General features: G+C 40.6%; 1 protein-coding gene across 9 annotated transcripts in view; it reads right to left on the minus strand.

Moving 5' to 3' along the window:
- SGO2 (shugoshin 2) overlaps positions 1–16497 on the minus strand; it is a 57020-nt gene extending 40523 nt beyond the window's left edge. Inside the window, exon 1 of one of the 9 annotated variants that reach the window (XM_026002589.2) lies at positions 16298–16497. The gene's annotated coding sequence lies outside the window, so the exon portion shown is untranslated. Of the gene's footprint in view, positions 1–320; positions 451–480; positions 1046–1183; positions 1308–16297 lie in introns of those variants that run through there. The other 8 variants (XM_072742818.1, XM_072742820.1, XM_072742815.1 and 5 more) reach the window with 8 other exon arrangements.
- Positions 16498–16615: the final 118 nt, after the last annotated feature.

Here is a 16615-nt window from a genome sequence, read left to right on the forward strand (position 1 = left end):
TTATTTATTCACGAGAGACAGAGAGAGTGAGAGAGGCAGAGACACAGGCAGAGGGAGAAGCAGGCTCCATGCAGGGAGCCCGCCGTGGGACCGGATCCCGGGTCTCCAGGATGAGGCCCAACGGCTGAGCCACCGGGGCTGCCGAAGGACTAGGCATACAGCCCTCGCTAACAGGCCTTCTTTATTATTTGTTCTGCAGCTCAGGTCTCCATCATCCCGGCTAACTCTACATCAGAAATACTAAGCTCCAAATTCGGTTCTCCTGAATCGGATCCGTCAGGTAGAGAAACTGTCGTTCCTATTCCCTCCCGAAACCCTACCTGCCCATGGAGACCCAGCGCAAGTTCTAAGTTTCCCAGTCTTCCATCACCCGTTCGCCTTGAGCCGACCTTCCTGGCAGTAGAGAGCCTAACGGAGAGGGCTCCCCCAAGAACTTGCGTAAGCCGGGGCGCCTGGGTGGCTCGACGGTTGGGCATCTACCTGCCTCCGCCTCAGGGCGTGACCCCGGGGTCGCGAGATCCAGTCCCACGTCGGGCTCCCTGCAGGGAGCCTGCTTCTCCCTCTGCCTCTCTCTCTCTTTGTGTCTCTCATGAATAAATAAAATCTTTAAAAAAAAAAAAATGAGGGAGGGCAGCCCGGGTGGCTCAACGGTTCAGCGCCGCCTTCCGCCCAGAGCCTGATCCTGGAGCCCCGGGATCGAGTCCCACGTCAGGTCTCCCTTGGGGGGCCTGCCTCTCCCTCAGCCTGTGTCTCTCATGAATAAGTAAATAAAATCTTAAAAAGAAAGAGAGGAAAGAACTTGGGGTAAGCAGTCTCTAACGTTCACCCAGCAGTGACTGAGCGAGTGCTCACAATGATGAGGTAGAAAATGTTCTTAAAAATCAGGGCGCTGACGGAAGCCCCTTCTTTCAGGAAGCTGACCTAACTGGCCGCTCGTCCCCGTCCCCGTCCCCGTCGCGAGCCGGGCGCCAAGGGACGAGAGGCCGCCACTCACGTCCAAGCCAGGGAGTCGGGGAGAGGCCCTCGGAGCGATCCGAGGGCGGAGGGCGGGCGGACGGTGGGCGGGACCACGGGCCGCGCGGGGCCCGCCGGACCGGAGACTGGCGAGCAGGGCCGGGGGTCCGGCCGGGAAAGGCACGGGTCTCCCCCCACAGCCGGGCCGCGCCAAGCGCCCCGCACTTACCCACTTTCAGCACGGGGGCGACGAGCACCCACCTCCTGAGGCGCGGCGCCCGCGGCGAGCGCTCGGTTTAAACCCCGCAGCCGTTGGCGGTTACCACGCCGACCAATCAGATGCCCAGGAGGCCGCGCAAAGGAGCGCGGTTACCAGGAAGTGGGAGGGGGAAGGGGGCGGGACCGCGAGTTGAGCGACAGGGCGGGCGTGGCCAGGAGAGCCTGGGGCAACGCGGGACCCGAGGACGGCTCCAGGCAGGTTGCCCTGTAGCGCCTGCTGATGCGTTGAACCCAAAGGAAACGTCCCTTTAACAGACACACCCCTATTAGATGTCCGGAAGGCGTGGCAGTCATCTTTGCATTATGATGCCAGGACCTTTAGTTTTCACTTAAAAGCACGCCCCATTTTTCTTTCAACTTGCTCAAGGAAAAGCAGCAATGAAAAAAAAAATTTTTTTTTTTTAAAACCTTGGGTCTCAGTATTTAGGTCTTAATACAAATGGTTTGGCTCAGCTAGATGTACGAGATTTTTTTTCCCCCAGTATAAAGGATTTATTTCAACTCAACAAGTAACACAAACCTTCCTTTAAATTCCATTTTACAGTCAATAAAAGTGTGTATCTCCTTCCCATGCATGATCACTGTGTATTAATCTACAACTCTTATCTTAATTGTGAAAAAATAAAGTGTTTCCCCTCCTGTCATTGATCTGGGAGCATCTGGTATAGCGTCAGTGAAAAAGGGCAGGTCTGCTGGCTCCTGGACTGGTTAAATGGTGAAAACCTACAACGCCAGGTCAAAGGAATCAATCACCCGAAGAAAATAAATACTGCATTATGAAACGTCGAAAGGGAAAGTTTTTCGTTATTTGCAACTACATTAAAAAATATATTATTCTCTTTATGTCCAAGTACATTAGCTTAGTTTTCCTCTGACGAGTGACTTTCATAATCTGTGGAAACACTTGGAAAAACTATACTGACAATAAAATTCCCTCTTTGTATGACATTAGAGTGAAAAAACTGAAGTTGAAAATAGCTTTTTAAATCTAGATCTTAATGATTGGTTATAAACAGTGATATAGTCAACTTCATATTCTTGTCAATGTTTTGTTCATTTGGGGGGACATCTGAGAATCACAAATTTCCATTTTACTTTAGAGAATCTAGAAATCATGTAAAGTATGATTCTGAGTTAGACCTTTTTAGTATAATATATTTCATAGTCTGTGACCAAAGAGATCTGGCTACATGAATCTTGTGTAAGTAGAAGAGTATTTATTGATTGGCCAGCTGCTAACATTAGTTTATGGTTCAGTAAAAAACTTCCATAAAAGTGGTTTAGAATGTAATATGCTGGTTACAGAAATTTCTGGTTTATCTAGGGATTAACTACCACTATATCTTGTTTATCCAGTCTGACACATTAAATGCTCAATATATGTTAATATGTTTTTTAAATGAACCATGTCATGGCTCTGCCATTTAGTGTTTATTTAATCTTGGCCTAGTCATATAATCTCGTCGCGCTTCTGCTTCTTCATTTGTAATATGGAGGTTAATAACAACATCCAGTATATTTTTATGATGGTTCCAACCAGCAGACCATTTTGTTCAAATACGCTAATACTGCTTTCCTCTTGACTTATTTTGTAGCTACAACTTCAACACCAAAAGAAATAGAAAAGGGGGCGCAGCCACAGATAAAAGAAATGTTACAAACTTTTTCAAGACATAAATACCACACCTTGTTTTATTTTTTATTATTATTTTTAAAAGATTTTATTTATTTATTCATGAGAGACAGAGGGAAAGAGAGAGAGAGAGAAAGGCAGAGACAGGCAGAGGGAGAAGCAGGCTCCATGCAGGGAGCCTGACGTGAGACTCGATCCCAGGTCTCCAGGATCACGCCCTGGGCCGAAGGTGGTGCTAAACCGCTGAGCCACCCAGGCTGCCCCCCAACACCTTGTTTTAAAAAGTGATGATTATCTTATTTCAGAGTAGTTGAGAGAATTTAATCAGTGCTTTGTAAATTGTAAAAAGGTCTTGATAGTGTAAATTCTTTTCATAAGCAACCATAAACTTAAAAGGTATAATTAATTGAACTGAATATAACCTGATCTGAGCTTGCTTTTAGGTCACTTGCCTCTTAGAATGGATAGAGGCAGGAGCCCTGGACTAAGAGTGTGAAGATAGAGTTGGTTTTATCTTGAACATACTTTAGCTGTGTGTTCTTTGTTTTGGGCTCCTTATCTATAAAGCAAACCAGTTAAATTAAATGCAGTCTCAGTTCTGTTACGATACTCTCCTGCACAAGGCACTCCATTTTGTGGATTTTGCTTCTCACCCTCCATTTTCCTTTATTCCTACACTCATTAGTCTTCTGATTTTCTCCAAGGGTAGGTTCCAGTCAATTAAAATTTGATTGTTCTCACTCACACCCCCACACCACAAAATCATCTAGAAAAACAGACCCTCAACAGGAGCTGAGTAGAAGACACACTGCAAATCAATAAACAAATAAAACAAAGTAGAAATAGCGGACTTACATTTTATTAAACCATCTGATCTGATCATCTATATCAATCTGGCAGGTTGAATTACACCAAGAAAAACTAAGGCTGGCAGAAAGCAGAAAAGAACAGTGGGTGGTTTAAAGCACTTCTGGAGAGGACAGAGATGTGAGCTTGAAAACAGGAACAAGAGGACCTTGGCAACAGAGCCAGCCGCAGTCTTGTGAGGATACTGCGGATCTTACATAGCCATCGGCGGCTCTGCATGCTACCACTGGGATGGCCACTGCTGCTACCTCTGGAGAAAGTGGGCAAGACTGCTACAAGTTCTCCATCCCTTCTGTCTGGCACCACTAGCTCCGGGTGCTAGGCCTGAGTTGCGTGTGTCTGACGGGTCAAGCCTGGATCATATGCTACAAACTCTAGCTGGAAGGGAGTCCTGAACATTCAGCCTGGGGATGGTTTTTGTAGTTTCTTAGTGAGAGGCCATCTCTGCCTTCCATCTAGTCTCAGGAAGGGCTTTTGAGCTGGGCAGCCAAAAGAATGACAAAGGTTCATTTCAGTATTTTATGTTACTGTATTACAATAATTATTTCTGTTTTCTTTACTGAAAAGACTTCCTGCTGTGCCAGGTTAGGGATAGGTAATAATCATAACAGACAACATGTATCAAGCATTTACTATGTCCTAGGCACTGTGTCAAGACCTTTATATGCTTTTTAATCCTCACAGTGATCCTATGTGGTAGATACTATTATTTCCTTGTTATACTATTGTTTCCTTGTTCCGTTTCCTTGAGGAAATGGAGACACAAAAATTTAAGTAACTTCTGCAAAGTTTAGTATGTGGTATAGATGGCATTTGAACCCAGGCAGTCTGGCCGCGACCATTCTGTTACTTCAGTTTCAAGGCATGGCATTCATCATGCAAGCCTACTTGTGTTACCTGCTTACCAGCCACCTCTTTTCTTTGATTAACTTTTCTTACGTCCCTTTTGCACCTGGCATTATGCCAGGAGTGATGGTGGATGAGGCAAATCCTCTTTTCCTAAGGGATAAGGAAGACAAGCAAACAATCCATTCCCATACATTATGGCAAGTAGAGACTTAAGATGATTCAACACTGTTTCTCTGGTTCAGGCAGGGGTAGGGAATATGTAACAGGAGCACTAAGCATTCTTATTTCTGATGTAGGTGTAAGTACGTGTGGCAGGCAGGTTTCTCTGGGGGAGGGATAAAATACCCAAGGGTCTCATCTAACTGGCTGGCTGGCTGGATGATCTCCAGCAGGTCTTACGAGGGCTCTTTCACTGCCTCCTCCCTGGTCCCCATGCTGGGCTATATTGAGAAACTGGGGTTGGGTCTACTTCCCAATCTCTATCTTGGGCCTCCACAGGTTTTTCCAAAAAGGTTTGAACATCTTTTTTACTCAAGATTTCCTGTGATAAGGGGATCCCTGGGAGGCTCAGTGGTTTCGCACCTGCCTTCGGTCCGAGGCGTGATCCTGGAGTCCCGGGATCGAGTCCCACATCGGGCTCCCTGCATGGAGCCTGCTTCTCTCTCTGCCTGTGTCTCTGCCTCTCTCTCTCTCTCTCTCTCTCTGTCTCTTATGAATAAATAAATAAAATCTAAAAAAAAAAGATTTCCTATGATAAAATCTGAACCATATAAACTGGAAGCTTGGGGAGGGCTTGAAAACTCAGCTGTGGTGCTCACTAGCTTTACTAATAGACTAACATTAACATGCTCCATCCAAGAGTGCAGGGCCCCAAAGCCCACATCTCCAGAGTTCCCTCCACATGAACATCCCCCAGGCTGCTGGAGAGGGTCCCAGAAGACCTCCATCCACACCTGTGCTCAACATACCCATTATTCCTTCTACTCCTCATTGCAAATGCAAAGGAACAGCAGTTGTGGACAATAATGAGTTCTGTTTGAAATCCCCTCGGGATATATAGGTGGGAACGTCCAGCAGGCACACAGATATAAAACATGCAACTCCAAGAGATATTTGGATTTGGGAGTCAGCAGTGAACAGTAATAGATACCGCTGGAGTTAAGTTACGGGGGGAAGGCGTGTAGAAGCACAAGAAGGGTAGAAAGCAGAACCCTGGTGAACATTAACGTGGAGAAAGATGAAAGGGCAGCCAGAGAGGCAGTGTGGGGGAGGAAGAGACACAAGCCTCCTGGAGGCCAACCTCTGGCTCATTTTGTACTTTCTCAGACCCAGCCCTGCAATCAATCAGCAGTTTCACCAAGAAGTTTTGTTCTTTTTACTAAAAAATGGGCAGAATGGATTTAGAAACCAAAAATCTGGCACTTGGTGGGCCCACTGCTACTGGGGTGTCATTAGGCTCTCTAAAGAGACAGAGCTTGAAAATAGACATGCCTTTATATATACATACCTGCATGTACATAAACATCCATATTTCTATCTTTATCATCTACTGTTTCTATCCATTACCTTATCTGTCTTAAAAACCATCCATTTGCACTGATACTTCCATTGCCAAAAAAAAAAAAAGGACTCATTCTACCATTTTCCTTTCCAATGTATATAACCACAGCAAAAGTGAGGAATCTGGTTCCTACCAACTATAATATATTTACTTTTTTGTCAGTCCTAGACTGCACAGAAATTAATTTCAGAATTGCTAATCCATAACTCTGTAAAAACTTGACTAATTAGAGTTGAAGATTTGTTTACTATTCTTGCTTTAATCTTTTGCTTGAGGTGATGTGGTCACATACTTTGATCTAAAGTTCCTTAGATGGGCAGCCCCGGTGGCACAGCAGTTTAGTGCCGCCTGCAGTCTAGGGTGTGATCCTGGAGGTCCAGGATCGAGTCCCATGTCAGGCTTCCTGCATGGAGCCCACTTCTCCCTCTGCCTGTGTCTCTGCCTCTCTCTCTCTCTGTGTGTCTCTATGAATAAATAAATAAACAAATCTTTAAAAAAAATAAAGTTCCTTAGATTCATGAATTTTCTCGCCTCTATTCAAAGTGGCTGACCACAATATTCATTTGAGTTATGGTTAGGTTTACTTATGTCTACTTGTATATAGTTTTAGTTTTTCCCCTATCTTTATATGCATGTATGTTTATACTCACCTATGCATTTTAGTATGGGAAACATTAATTTCAAAAGTCAAAACTTTCTGAATGCATATATTCAAAAGCATCACTCTTCCTTTCTCTCTCCTACTTCCAAACTGCCTGCATTAGTTTCCTATTGCTGCTGTAACAAATTACCACACACTTACAGTTTGAAACAACAGAAATTTGTAGGTATACAGTGGCCAATACAGTAGCCATCTGTAGGCAATTAATCTTAATAGTTTTTTTGTTTATGATTCATTCCTATGCATCTATTTGTACAATTGATTAGATATATGTAGGTTTTCTCATTTCCCATTCTTTTTTTTTTTTTAAAGATTGTATTTATTTGTTTGAAAGAGACTGCATGTACAGGGGGTAAGGGTAAAGGGAGAGTGAGAAGCAGACTCCCCACTGAGCAGGGAGCCTGACTATGGGGCGGATCCTGGGACCCTGAGATGATGACCTGAGCCAAAGTCAGCTGCTTAATGGACTGAGCCACCCAGGCGCTCCTCCCTTTCTTTCTTATACAAAAAGTGACATGAGCAAAATTCTTGCATTTTTGTCTTTTTTCACTTATTAAAATATCCTGGAAATCACTCTACATTAGTTCATAGAAAATGACCTCATTCTTTTCTATAACTTCATAGTACTCCATTATATGGATGTATCATAGTTTATCTACACACTCTCCTATGTATAGGAATTTAGTTTTCTTCTGGTATTTTGCAATTACAATACTATAATCACTAACTTTGTGCATAGAACATTCATATTGTTGGAGATATACCATGAAGGTTGATTTAATATGCATTTCATATATAAGTGAGTTTGAATATGTTTTCCTATTTTTGAGAAATATGTGAAAAAGGTTTGTGTGTGTGTAAATTGTCTTACAGGAATTTCTCTTTGTTTTGTTCAAAATATGTTTAAACATAGTCAAATTTATCAATATATGTTATTATGTCTGAATTTTGAGTCATAGTAAGTAGAAAAGTCGTAGAAAGTCTTTTCCTATCTCCAGGTTATAGAGAAAATCATACATGGTTTCTTCTAGTACTTATATGATATCATCTTTGACATTTATATCCCTGGTCCTTTTGGAGTTTATTCTTGATTATAGTTTGACACTTGGTTTTAATTTTATCTTTCTCCAAATAGCAAACCAGTTGTCCCACCAACATTTGTTAAAATGTCCACCTTTTCCCAAGTAATTTGAGATACCATGTTTATCACATACTAAATTGCCATATGTATTTGGATCTATTTCTGTAAATTTCTATTTTATTCCACTCCTTTGTCAATTTATGCACCAGTACTTAGATAAAAAACAGACTTACAGTGTATTTTAATGAGTGGTAGGGCCAGTCTCCTCTCATAAACTTTTCTTTTTCAGTGTTTTCATGGCTATCTCTGCATGTTTATTTTTCCAAGTGAATTTTAATATCAACTTGTCTAGCTCCATAAAAAATCTTGTTAGTATTTTGGTTGGTACTTGTTAAGTTTATAAATTAACTTAGAGAAGAGTAGTATCTTTATAACATTCTGGAATGTCTTCTCATTCGTTCAAGTCCTTTTTTCTATCTTTCAAGAGTGCCTTAAAGTTTTTCTTGTGTAAGGTTTGCACATTTCCTGATAACTTTATTCTGAAATGTTTTATCTTCTTTGTTACTATTGTATTCTCTATTTTCAGGGTGTATAATAAATATACCCCTAAGATCTACCTTCCTGATTATGTTATTTACATATCTATTTATTTTCCTTTCTTATTTTATATGTTTACTTCATCTGTACTGGAAGTAGTATATTTAAGTTTCCTACTATTAGCATATTTCTATAGTGTTTCTTTGCATGCCCTATGATTTTTGCTTCATTATGTGTCGCTGAGTTGTCTGGTGAATAGAATTCATAACTGGTATATATTCATAGTGAATTGTGATATTAAAACATGTCCTTCTTTGCCTCATTTATTTTATTTTATTTATTTTATTTTCTTCTTTGCCTCATTTAATGCATTTTGTCTTATATTCTACTTTGACATCAGGATCACAACGTCTGCTTTCTTGTTTCCACTTACCTAGCACACTTTTGCTCATTACTTTAGTTTTAGACTTTCTGAGTCACTTTGATTTAGACAGGTTTCTTATTTTCAGCTGCATTCTTTGTGAACCAAAAGAAAACATCTTTCTTTTAACAGATAAATTAAACCTATTCATATTGGTTGATATGACATATACTTAGTCCTACCATCATTTTATGTTAAAAATATTTTATATAAAGTAATGATAGTAACATTGTTATAATTGTTGGGTTTCTTTCTGTATATGATGCATTTCCTTTGCTCTTTTTATTTTTAAAATTTCTTTTTGCATTTAGGAAGGTTTGTAGTGTAATTCTTGTGATTATCTTTTTATTTATACCCTTTATGAAGCCCTTAGAGTTCTTTCTTGTTTAACCTTCTCTTACCTGATTTATCAATTTTAACATTATCCTTTAACCCCCATTTATTGCCTATATCACAATCAATGAACCAATCAATGAACTTATTCTACTTTCTTTTTTCTCTCTGGTGTCTCCCATTTTACTTACATTATTTTTACTTTGTTAGAACCTATCACACGTTATTCTTTAAAAATTGTTCTCACCATTGTGTTATTTTAGATCTATAATTAAATATAGTAAATGATCACCATCAGTCTTTTTTAATTTCAGAGGTAGAATTTAGTGATTCATCAATTCCATATAACATCTAGTACTCATTACAGCAGGTGCCTTCCTTAATGTCCATCACCCAATTATCCCTTCCCCCAACCACCTCCCCTCCAGCAAACCTCAGTTTGTTTCTTAGAGTTCAGCATCTCTTATAGTTTTTGTCCCTCTCTATTTTCATCTTATTATATTCATTTCCTTCTCCTATGTTCACCTGTTTTGTTTCTTAAATTCCACATGAGTGAAATCATATGGTATTTGTCTTTCTCTGACTGACTTATTTCACTTAGCATTATACTTTCTAGATCCATCCATGTTGCAAATGTTAAGAGTTCATTATTTTTTATGGGTGAAAAATATTCCATCGTATATATACACCACATATTCTTTATCCATTCTTATGTTGACCATCAGTCCTTTTGATAAAGTTTTGTCACTTGGTAGGATAGAAAACATCTTTTCACATATTCTTCAAGGAGGGCTCAGATATTTAAATTCCTCGATTTTTTCCTGTTTAAAGTTCATTTCCTCTTGCTTTAGTACCTGAAAAACAAGTTGACTGAATATTCTTTTATTATTATTATTATTATTATTTATTCATGATAGTCATAGAGAGAGGAGAGAGAGGCAGAGACACAGGCAGAGGGAGAAGCGGGCTCCATGCCGGGAGCCTGACGTGGGATTCAATCCCGGAGTCCCTGGGCCAAAGGCAGGCGCTAAACCGCCGAGCCACCCAGGGATCCCCCTGACTGAATATTCTTATAAGTCACATTTTTTTCCTTGAGGTTTTAAAAAGTGCTCTTCTGTTGTTGCCTTTCATGGGTGTCATTTTTGAGCTGTCTGGTGTCAGTTTAATACTCTCATTCTTGTAATTTCTTTATCTTTTTTTGCTTGAAGGCTTGGGTATTTTTCTTTATCTTTGAAGCTCAATAGTTTTACTTATCTATATCTTGAAATTGATAATTCTGGTTTAATTTTCCCATTGTAATTGATGGGTCCTTTCAGTATACAGATTTCTATATTCTTCTATAGTTCTGTTCCAGTGTCATTTTGTCTTCTTCAAGTCCCACCATTATTTGTATGTTGTTTCTTCTTCATCTTTCATTTCTCTCTGACCCTAAGTATTTTTCATTTTGTATCTCTGTTTCATTATCTTGGCATTTTCCTGTCTTTTTTCAACACCACTTATTAAATTTTCACTGGACTTTATTTCCTCCAAATACTTTGCAATTTATACTTAATTTCTGTGATAATTTTGGTCTTTTTCTTCCTGGGTTCAATCTTTTTATTTCTTCCTTTATAAAACATCCATTTCTATTTCACAATTATTGAATTTTGTTTTTAAAATTTTGGGTTTAAGGTAATTTATCATATCCTCAAAAGCTTCTTTGTGGATATTTAATTTACTTGAGAGTTTGTGTTGCTGTTTTCTTCTGCTTTGGGGTTATTTTGTTGTTGTTGTTGGAGCGGTACTTTTTTTAATCAGAGCTGGAGTGGTCTTCTTTTCTGTTGTCTTCTTATAATAGCTTTATATATATTTACTCTATTTCCACCTATTTATTTCAAAGAGTTTGGATATTTTGTAAGATTTCAAGTTCAAAGGTGCCCTTCTCTGTAGTGAAATAATTTCTTAATGGATAGTGTGTGTGTGTGTGTGTGTGTGTGAGTGTGTGTGTGTGATACAGATTAATGATTACATATTTTTACAGCTTTGGATATCTTTACCCTAACTTGACCCTAAACTTTCCTTTTACTTCTTTTGTTTTCACCAAGCCCCAAAGGATGTGTTTCCATTCCCTTCTTACCTTCTATACCTCTAGAAGCAATGGTTTCCATACATTGTCACCTTGAATCATGTTCATTAAAAAATTTTTTAATATATAGTAAATATTCTGATCTACCAGAGTTCTTTACCACTAGTCTAGCACAAGACTAGACTTCTCCTTGTCCTGGTTATTTAGATCAATTAGAGGCCCGTCAACAGTTATCCTTTTCTCCTATGTATTCTTTCCAGACTGCCCTTTATCTTTGTGCAAGTTTGTGGTAGGACAACTTGTGGTAGGACCAAGAGACACTGCTGAGGTTTGGTGTTTATTTCTCTAATTATGATAATTTGAAGTCTGGGAGTTCTCTTTTAGTTTTGCAGGTGGCATGAGGTTCCTGTAGTTTTATTTGTTCTTTTTATTGTTCTGTATTATTTTTTTGGAGAAGGAATTAGGGAATTCAGATTAATGCAGCTATGGCTGCTATTAACTTGGCTACACAAAAATTCTATACTAGTATTATTTTGATGGGCATGCACACTTACACCAGGCATTTAAAAAGGGAAACACTGCAACCCATCCAGATTAAATAAACCAGAGTGACTGCACCAGCAACCAGACTCTCTCATTCTCCTTCCTATACTTTATCCTGGATTAGAGGGAGGGAAGTATTTATGGTTTGGGAATCTTTTTTTTTTTAATTTATTTATTCATGAGAGACAGAGAGAGAGAGAGGCAGAGACACTGGCAGAGGGAGAAGCAGGCTCCATGCAGGGAGCCTGACGTGGGACTCGATCCTGGATCCCCAGGATCATGCCCTGGGTCAAAGGTGGCACTAAACCACTGAGCCACCAGGGCTGTCCTTGGTTTGGGAATCTTTTTCCCTAAGGATGTACATAAAGTTATTTGCTTCTCAATCACGACAAGTCTCTATCTTTCCCATCCCAGGAAGAGTCAGAAGAGAAGAGTAGTCTTAAGTCTGATCAGGTCTCTGATTCAGGCTTTGATTTGTATGGTGCTTCCTCTTTTCCTACCCCTCAAGCTCTTGTGCATCAGAGCTGGGATTATCCTTACTTCCGGGAGAGGTGGTAGAGAGTATAGTCAGTTAAGGGCTTTATGGAAGCTTGGCCTCCTTATAAGACCTTCCCCTCGATTCAGTCTACCACACAATGGAGAACAGCCAGAGCATAGGGTCACCCCAATGCTGTTGAGCTAAGAATCTGGGCTTTGGTTGAATCTTGCACTAATAGGACTGTCCCCATCCTGGCTCAGATCCCCATTTATGTTAATCACCCCCACAAGTTGTCTACTGCCAAATGGGCTCCCATTCTCGTATTGCTACTATGTCCACTAGTCTGAATCCATCCTCAACTCTTCTCATTCCTCTTAAACATTTCCAATGAGCCTCTTAGAATTCCCTTTTTAAATGTTACCATAATTTCTCTCATCTTTTTTTCTTTTTTTTTTTTTAATTGAAACTTGTCTTTTCTGAGAGGGTGTGCTTCCTCTGCAGCCCTCTCAAGTACTGACTGCTTTTCCTTCCATTCCCTGCATACATCAGGGTCAGGAGGTGAAGTGGGTTGGTGTCTTCTCTTGTTACTGTTAAACACTTTTTCCTCCTTCCTTTCTCTAGTCCTAGCTAATCTGAACTGTGTGCCATCTGGATATAGTGTCTCTCATTGTCTCTTCAATGTAGCTCTCTAAAGTTCTTCTAATTATCCATTATTGATGACATTAGCTTCTGTTTCATCTTTCTTCCCACTCTTGTTGACTTTATTACTTATGGGGATAATTCATCTAAAAATAATCATTCCTTAAACTGCTTACCTCCATTAGCTTTTCTTCCACTCCATCTCAGCCTGGAGCCTTGGCATTATAGTCACTGTAATGTAATACCTCTGAAACCTTGAAATCAAGTATGATGCTTTCTGGTAAGAAAAGAGTATCTGCCCTCACCACTTTTACTCAACACAGTATGCCAAGTCCTAGCTGCAGCAACCAGACATCCAAAAGGCATCCAAATTGGTGAAGAAGTAAAGCTGTAACTATTCACAGATGGAGATGATATCATATATGTGGAAAACTCTAGAGACTTCACCCAAAAAATTATTAGAACTGATAAATGAGGTCAGTAAAGTTGTAGGATACAACATTAATACGTAGAAATTTGTTGTGTGTCTCTACAATAATAGTGAAGTAGCAGAAAGAGAAATTAATAAAATAATATATTATTTTACATCATACCATTTATAATTGCAGCAACAAGAACAAAATACCTAAAAATAAATTTAACCAAGGAGGTTAGAGACCTATACTATGAAAACTATATGACACTGGAGAAAGAAATTGAAGATGACAAAAATAAATAGAAGGATATGCCATATTCATGGATTCGAAGAATTAAAATTGTTAGAGTGTCCATACTACCTAAAGCAATCTACAAATTCAACACAATCGCTATCAGAATACCAATAGCATTTTTCACAGAATTAGAACAAATAATCCTAAAATTTGTGTGGAACCACAAAAGGCCTTGAATAGCCAAAGCTATTTCTCAAGCTTCTCGATAAAGAAGAATAAAGCTGGAGGTATCACAAATTCCAGATTTCAAGATATACTACAAAGCAATAGTAATCAAAACAGCATGGTAATGGCACAAAAGTAGACATATAGATCAATAGGAGGAATAGAGAGCCTAGAAATAAACCCATGCCCATATGCTCAATTAATCTATGACAAAGGATACAAGAATATACTGTGTGGAAAAGATAGCCTCTTCAATACATGGTGTTGGGGAAACTGGACAGCTACATGCAAAAGAGTGAAATTGAACCACTTTCTTACATCATACACAAAAATAAACTAAAAAATGGTTTAAAAACCTAACTGCAAGACTTGAAACCATAAAACTCCTAGAAGAAAACATAGGCAGTAATCTCTTGAATATCTACCTTAAAAACATGTTTCTGGATACGACTCCTCAAGCAAGGGAAACAAAGGTAAAAACAAATTACTAGGACTATACCAAAATCAAAAGCTTTTGTGCAGCAAAGGAAACCATTAACAACATGAAGAGGCAGCTTACTGAGTGGGAGAAGATATTTGCAAATGATGTATCTGATAAGGGATTGATATCCAAAATATATAAAGAATTTCTACTACTCAACACCAAAAAAAAAAAATCCAATTAAAAAATGGGTGACATACAGATAGCCAACAGATACATGAAAAGATACTTAACATCTTTGCATGTATGTGTGTGTATATATGTTATACATATCCCCACAACTTTTTCTACCCATTTTTTTTCCTGACCTCCATGAGAGTTGAATCAGCATCAGTCTAAAGGTTTTCCCCAGTCCTCTTCAGCCCTCCCTGTTTTTCCCTCATGGGTGTCTTCCCCAATATGTCTTTCACATGTCTAATCTAACCTTACAATCTGTTTCTCAAAGAACCTGAATATACCACAGCTGAACTGTCAGCAATTTTGTTATTTCTGTTTCCTAAATATATCTCTTGCAGCCATCCACTTCTCTCTATTGCCATCATCACTGAGTAGAAGCTGTGCCATTTCTCCCCTGGATTACTGCAACGGCTGTCTATTCTCCAATCCATTCTCATCACAGTAGCCAGAGTGATTTTTTTTTTTTAAATAGTAAATCAATCATGCCACTTCCCTGCTGAAAACCTTTCGATGGTTTTCCATTATGCCTAGAGTAAAATTTAAACTCCCACAACTGCCACAGATGCTTTAAAACCTGGCTTCCTCCCATCTTTTTAGCTTCATCTCATATCATCTTCCTCCATGCCCTCACACTCACCAAGCTCCAGCCATACTAATGTCCCTTCTCTTCCAACAAATTGTCAAATCCTTTCCTGCCTTGGGCTCTCTCTGCTTGCTGCGTCTTCTGCATAAATTACTCTTCCCCCCATCACAGCAGGTGGGCTCATTCTCATCCTTAGTGTTCAACTTAAATGTCTCCTCATCAGCAGGGCCTGCTCCACCCCAGCCGTATCTCCACCCAACATTATCCTATTTCCCTGCAAGTAGTTACCACTATCTGTAACTACTTAGTTCAGTGTCTGTTTCTCCGACTTGAACAGGAGCAGGTAAATTATGGCCACAGACAGCCAACTGTTTTGTGTGGCCCATGATCTAAGAATGGTTTTTACATATTTAAGTGTTGTAAAAAAATTTAAAGACTATTTCACAACACATGAAAATTATGTGAAATTCAAATTCCAGTCTGCGCAAGTACAGTTGGAACACAGTCATTCTCATTTATGTGTTATCTACGGCTGCTTTAACACCGTAACAGCAAAGTTGAGTAGTTGTATGTGGCCCACAAAACCTAAACATTTACAGGAAAGGTTTTGTTTTCTAAACCTTTATTTATTAAGTAATCTCCGCCCACAACATGGAACTGGAATCACAATTCCAAGAGGAAGAGTCACATGCTCTAATGACGAAGTCAGCCAGGCACACCCAGAAAAGGTGTTCTGACCACTGCACCAGAATGTGAGTGCTATGGGTCAGGGGCCTTGATTGTCTCGTGCAGTCCTTCACTCCTAGTGCCTGGTCCACAGCTAATGCGCAATTTGTAGGAGGAATCAATCTTCCCACTACTACCTGAGGCACTAGGTGGGCATAGGTCTTATTGGCTTATTCCCTTCCAAGACCCAGACAGAGGAACTGGGAACCAATTATTATTGACTCTATTAAAGTACCCTGAAAACAGATCTATGTTTTATTCATCTTGAAATACCTAGAAAAGTCTTTTGCACAAGGCAGGGTGCTGCTGGAAGCTGGAAGAACTCTTTTGGGGTTGTTGTTAGGCTAAAATTAAGGTCATGTAAACGGCTCAGCACGTCAGATGGACATCAGTGTTCACTAAATGTTCGCTCCTGCCTCAATTTTCCTTGCTGTGATGGGAATAAAATATGGGGCAGTACAGCAGACACTCCGCGAATGGGCTTAGCCAAGAGCGTGCGGCGTGTTGCTAAACCTCGGCACCGAGCAGCCCGGCTTGGAGCGAAGGGTCCTCACCTGGGAGTAAGACGGAGCTCTTCCTAACTCCTACACCGAAGTAACCCCGAGCAATCGCAGCCTCGGGGGAATGGGGCCCCTCGGCGGACACAACGTTCCCCTGGGGCCCAGCGGCGTGTCTCCGGCAGGTCTCGGCCTCTCCGGCAGGCACCGAGCGCTCCCGCGGCCGCCCCCACCGCCCGCAGGCCGACGCCGCCGGAGGGGCGGGGCGGGGCCAGCCCGGGCAGAACAGGGCGTGTCCGGGGCGGGGCCAGCCCGGGGGGCGTCCGGGACGTATCCAGGACCAGCCCAGGGGCGCGGAGGGGCGTGTCCGGGGGG

Source organism: Vulpes vulpes, chromosome 16, assembly GCF_048418805.1.
Source record: "Vulpes vulpes isolate BD-2025 chromosome 16, VulVul3, whole genome shotgun sequence".
Taxonomy (NCBI): domain Eukaryota; kingdom Metazoa; phylum Chordata; class Mammalia; order Carnivora; family Canidae; genus Vulpes; species Vulpes vulpes.